This window comes from Sycon ciliatum, chromosome 1 (genome assembly GCF_964019385.1).
Source record: "Sycon ciliatum chromosome 1, ocSycCili1.1, whole genome shotgun sequence".
In the NCBI taxonomy this organism is placed as follows: Eukaryota; Metazoa; Porifera; class Calcarea; order Leucosolenida; family Sycettidae; genus Sycon; species Sycon ciliatum.
Genome location: NC_088643.1, coordinates 20,586,302 through 20,592,382, shown reverse-complemented (window position 1 = coordinate 20,592,382; position 6,081 = coordinate 20,586,302).

Genomic DNA, 6,081 nt, shown 5'->3' with positions numbered 1-6,081 from the left:
ATTTTGTTTCAAACTCAGATGTTGAGCCATAAATAATGTACTTTTGAAGTAGAAAGGAAGGCTGTCGGTTAGCGCTACGGAGATGTGTTGAAACTAGGTCTCAGGTCGTCGAATGAATCATATCCATATGTCCTTTTCCTTTCTCCAATCATGTTTCAGCAGTCTATTTCTCCAAAAAGCAAGCAATAGCAAGAATAGGATTTCGGCCAGGTTCTGCCCCAAAAGCACTGATTTGGGAAAACCCATCAAAATCCAAGCCGTTTGACCTATAGGATTTTACATCGGTCCCTAGACGACGGCTACTTTGGCCAACCAGACAAAAAAGAAGTTGAGACCAAAGAGAATGTTTTTAGTTCCTGCGCATGTAGAAATGACGTAATGACAGTAGTGAGTCAGGTCGCTACAGTACTCCCCCTCCAGTGGTGAGGTCGGGAGGAGCGAAGCACGATAAACAAGAAAAAAGAAAGAGAACAGAAAGGAAGTGCAGCATGTACAAGGCGGAAAGGCAAACATATAATAATATGATACATAATATTTACAAGCGAGAGCGCTGCGTGTGTGAAATTTGTTAACAACGTGGCACAAATGCCGAAGCACAAACCAGAAAAGCAGGAAAGAGAGAGATGCATGAGAGAGGCGGGTTAACGTGTCAGAGGTGTGTTAAGGTGACGGAGGTGGAGAGTATGTCAGAGGCAGAAAGAAAGAAAAGAGGAAGCGTATGCATGACAGAGGAGTATTATCGTGTCAGAGGCGGAGCGAGGAAATGTGGAGTGACAGAGGAGTATTAACTGTATTATCATGTCAGAGGCGGCTGCATGTTACAGGCTTGGCGGGGTACCAGCAGGAGCGCTGCACTGGGGCGAGGCGTGCCGAGTGAGGCGGGGACGGGTGGAGGCGTGCGCAGCTCCAAGTCCTGTGCCGGCGTGTGCCTGCGTTCGTGCACAGTTGAGGTGGTACGGATGGTGGAGGTGGCCAATTTCCAGCTTAAGGCCAGGACGAAGATGGACGAATACGGACGACTGGACAATGTCGTGGCAGGATAACGGGGTATCCAGGTGGGCCGGGGAGGATGGCGGATCCAGTGTCGCGTGGTGGTGAGACTCAAGGTTTACGTCAACAGCCGCGATCCCGAGTGTTGAGGCAAGCAGGAAACTGCGGCGGGCCGAGCTCGGGAACGGCATGCTCAAAACTCCGAAGAGCGCAGCGTCTGGGGTCACCAATAAAGGGTTTCATGTCGAGCCGTAGACGACGGCTACTTTGGCCAACCGGACAACGAAGAAGTTTTCACCGAAGAGAATGTTTTTATGCCCATAACACATTCATTCCACCTTAGGATAGGCCAACTCAACTGCCAAAGCGCCACTCATAAGATCCAAGTCATTGAGTCGCTACTACACACTTCGTCCCTTGACCTCCTATTCCTCTGTGAGACGTGGTTCTACCAATCACTGCCGGATGCAGCCATCTCAATTCCCAGATACAGCCTCCTGCGTAAAGATAGAGACGGTGCCCGACACTCCGCGATAGGCGGAGGACTTGCTGTTTATATTCGACAATCGCTTATGTGCCATTTCCAACGGCGGACCGACCTTGAATGCAAACTGGAGCACATTTGCGGGGAATTTATAGAATCGCAGAACAGTCGAAAGAATACATTCCACATGTTTTACAGGCCCCCTCACCGATCATCAGCAGAAAACACGACTTTTTTGTGTCCTTCCAGTCCACCATTGCCAACGCACTGTCAGCCTCAGGCACGACAGTCATTCTCGGTGATTTCAATGCCAAACTCCGACAGTGGAACGCAACAGATGTTGATACGGCAGAGGGCAAACAGCTAGCAGGATTGTTAGACGACCTTGCACTACAGCAAATTGTCCGAAACACCGCAACGCGATACTCAGCTACGGGTAGCCAGTCATCACTTCTCGACCTGGTTATCATAGACGCAGAGCATCGTATATCCGACCTTGAAGTCCTAGATCCGCTATCAGACCACTGTCCCATAATCTTTAAGAGAGCATGTCTGAGAAAACCAGAACATATGTGCAAGTCGATCTCTCAGATTTCGCTCAAATTTTGCAGGTAGGTTTGCTTTGGGGTGTAGATCGACATTCCAAAGCCCGCACAAAATCTTTTGAAGGGAACCATGAAATTGGTATACCCCTCAATATTGGCCCAAAATTGGCACGATTTATGGGTCAACAAACAAGCCACGGTACAACGTGCAAGAACAAGCTACGAACAAAACTCCATCAAGCCATCATTACCTCACCTTAGAAGAGTTCTTGCGGCAGCACTACTTAGCCACGCCAGCATCCCAGAGGACGAGGGAAATCATCCCTTGACGCCACAAATGATCGTCTTGAAAATAGCCAAATTACAAGCGCTGATAAAACAGCGAGCTACGTCCTCAATTAGCAAACACTATACACCGGCAGATAGTAGAACACCTCTTCTAGCACTGAGGACATGTCCCCCATCATCCTTTTGGGGTTTTCTTGAAATAAACAATTTTGAATTTTTCCACTCGACCATTCCGAAATACGTCCAAACTCATACCTGCGCAGGAAAGCTCGGCCTCCGCGACGTCTAGTCAGCAATTCCTACTCCAACACCACTCCCAACGCTGCAGAACAAAGTGTATTGTTGATTCTGACAAGGAAAAGCAGCGGTGATCACTTGTCACTCCAAACGACAAGCTTCTCCTTGCGCCACCAACATTTTTCGTTGCAACAGTTGATGCAAAAGTGACTGAATTTTTGCGTGTAGTTTTTGGATTTTACTGCAAGAGGAATGAAGAAATCACGTGGATCGTGACGTAGAATAATGCTTTCTGGTACACGACACAATGCACACGATCACGATCGTTCCTGAGGCGCTATTCGAAACGGACCATGAGGGAGGAGGTAAGATGCATTATATTTCTTGCATGCTCTGCTCAGAACATGCAGAAACTATCGTTATAACGCTAGCAGTATTGCATTGGCAAGAATTCTTGGAGATATTTCCTCTTGCAGTAAGAACAGGGATGCATTTTTTCACACTAACCTCGCTCATCACGAACATGGTTCAACAGGAACTACGGCTGGTTTACATGCTGATGATCCACGTAGATCTGCAACAGCAAGGAATGAGCGTGGTCCATGCCATCAAGGTCGCTTGGAGTTGACCAGAGCGCGGCCAACACTGGTTGCATGAAGTATGTGGCGCGCCCACATGGCAGATTTCTTACGTCATGAACAACGTGATTTGACCCTACTACTAGTTTACTCGCCATAGTCTCTGTGCTGCATGTTGAGGGAAAGTCCCAGCTGGAAGGCCTACAACACGACATGCGTGCTCTTGAGCTGGGCATCAAGATGCACTTGATCCGATCTAGATCAACGGGTGATCCATGTAAGTGCAGCTCAGGAGCGCTTGATCAAGGTGACTCGGAACAACTGCTGAACCGTGATCTACGAGACCTGGCATTCTTGTGTCACGAGGCACGTGATTTCATCATTCCTCTTGCAGTAAAATCCAAAAACTACACGCAAAAATTCAGTCACTTTTGCATCAATTGTTGCAACGAAAAATGTTGGTGGCGCAAGGAGAAGCTTGTTTCCCGTGTGCACCCAAGCCAAATAAAGAGATACATGACAGACACACCTGCATTGTGTTTTGTGATTGTTTTCTGGTACAGTTTTTTGTAGTAGTCCATAGTGCTTTTTTTCTCGCGGTGCCATTGACATTGTCGACTGGGCATCGGGCATTCTGGCTGTTCTGTTCCTACGGATTTTTCCCCCGTCTTGATAGGAAACCTCGGCAAATTGCGCGGATCCTGCAGGTTGCTGAGCATTGCGCGCTTTGGTTGAGGCTCATCCGGCTCGTCCAAGATCTCCTTCGCGAGCGACTCCGCAATAAAAGTTTCAGTCTCTTCCTCAACTTTTCGGAGGAGCTCATTCAGATCGCCAATATCGTTCAACAAAGGGGCTTCTTTTCTCCCAGTTCCAGATCAAATGTTGGAGCGCCATGATGACATTTGTGGTTGCAAACAGTCGCTCTTCTGCTTTAGTTATTTTATTACATGTAGTAACCAATGAAAGACCTTGAAGTAGAGTCAGTTCAGTGGCTACTGGCACTGACGGGCAGTTGAATCCGTTCCTGCCCGTCGTCAAGTGACGACGGGCAGTGGAATCCGTTCCTGCCCGTCGTCACTTGACGACGGGCAGTGGAATCCGTTCCTGCCCGTCGTCACTTGACGACGGGCAGTGGAATCCGTTCCTGCCCGTCGTCACTTGACGACGGGCAATGGATCCAGTTCCACCACCTTTGAGCAGGCAGGACCGCGCTTTCCAGCCCGCGCTGTTTGATCTGTCATTGGTCAACTCCAAGGCGACAATCACGTGACATACGGGAACTGGCATTCTTGTGTCACGAGGCACGTGATTTCATTATTCCTCTTGCAGTAAAATCCAAAGACTACACGCAAAAATTCAGTCACTTTTGCATCAATTGTTGCAACGAAAAATGTTGGTGGCGCAAGGAGAAGCTTGTCGTTTGGAGTGACAAGTGATCACCGCTGCTTTTCCTTGTCAGAGTCAACAATACACTTTTTTCTGCAGCGTTGGGAGTGGTGTTGGAGTAGAAATTGCTGACTAGACGTCGCGGAGGGGCGAGCTTTCCTGCGCAGGTATGAGTTTGGACGTATTTCAGAATGGTCGAGTGGAAAAATTCAAAATTGTTTATTTCAAGAAAACCCCAAAAGGATGATGGGGGACATGTCCTCAGTGCTAGAAGAGGTGTTCTACTATCTGCCGGTGTATAGTGTTTGCTAATTGAGGACGTAGCTCGCTGTTTTATCAGCGCTTGTAGTTTGGCTATTTTCAAGACGATCATTTGTGGCGTCAAGGGATGATTTCCCTCGTCTTCTGGGATGCTGGCGTGGCTAAGTGGTGCTGCCCCAAGAACTCTTCTAAGGTGAGGTAATGATGGCTTGCTGGAGTTTTGTTCGTAGCTTGTTCTTGTACGCTATGCCGTGGCTCGTTTGTAGACCCATAAATCGTGCCAATATTGGGCCAATATTGAGGGGTATGCCAATTTCATGGTTCCCTTCAAAATATTTTGTGCGGGCTTTGGAATGTCGATCTACACCCCAAAGCAAACCTACCTGCCAAATTTGAGCGAAATCTGAGAGATCGACTTGCACATATGTTCTGGTTTTCTCAGACATGCTCTCTTAAATATCTCTCAGGAAAGCACACCCCAAAGCACCCGCCGCCCCGCTTTGTACCAGACTACGCGAACACTGACTTTCAATCTCTACGACAGAAACTTTCATCTCTTCCACTCCAGGAGTGTATGCTCGGTGCTTCCACCATCGAGAGTGCGTGGTGGGCATGGGAGTCATGCATCACACAAGCCATTGCCAGCTGCTTAGCGTACAGATGAGTTTCATCTCGAAGACAGCAAACCAAGCCTTGGTTCACCCCGCATCTGCATCACCTTCATCGCCAGAAGCAGCGCCTTTTCCGTGCCGCCAAGCGCCACCAAACAGTAGCATACTGGTTAACCTACAAGGCCCAGAGGAATGCATATCAGAACCAGTTAAGAAATGCCAAGACCCTGTACTTCAAGCGCCTCAGTGAGAATATTCACGATGAGCAAGATGCCCACCTTTGGTGGAAGAAAGCCAAGACACTTGCCAACATGTCCTGTAAGAAAGATAAAGTTCCTGACCAAACGTGTGAGGGCTACACGGCACAGAGCGAACCAGAGAAAGCAGAAATGCTCGCGAAGGTATTTGAGCGCCAGTGCACTCCTGCTCACGGTACAGGTCCAATACCAGCACCAGCCGACGACTGTCCGAATGAATTATTCTCTCTGCCAGTCTTGGCCGAATCCTCAGTGTACCGGGTGCTCCGAAGGCTCCCGCAGCATAAGGCAACAGGCGGGAACATCTCGAACAGGATCCTCCGAGAGATCGCACCTTGTATAACGTCCTCTGTTACCAACCTGTTTAAAGCTAGCCTCACCTTAGGTGAGTTTCCTAGTGCCTGGAAGCTGGGAACAGTAATCCCCGTATTTAAAAATAAAGGT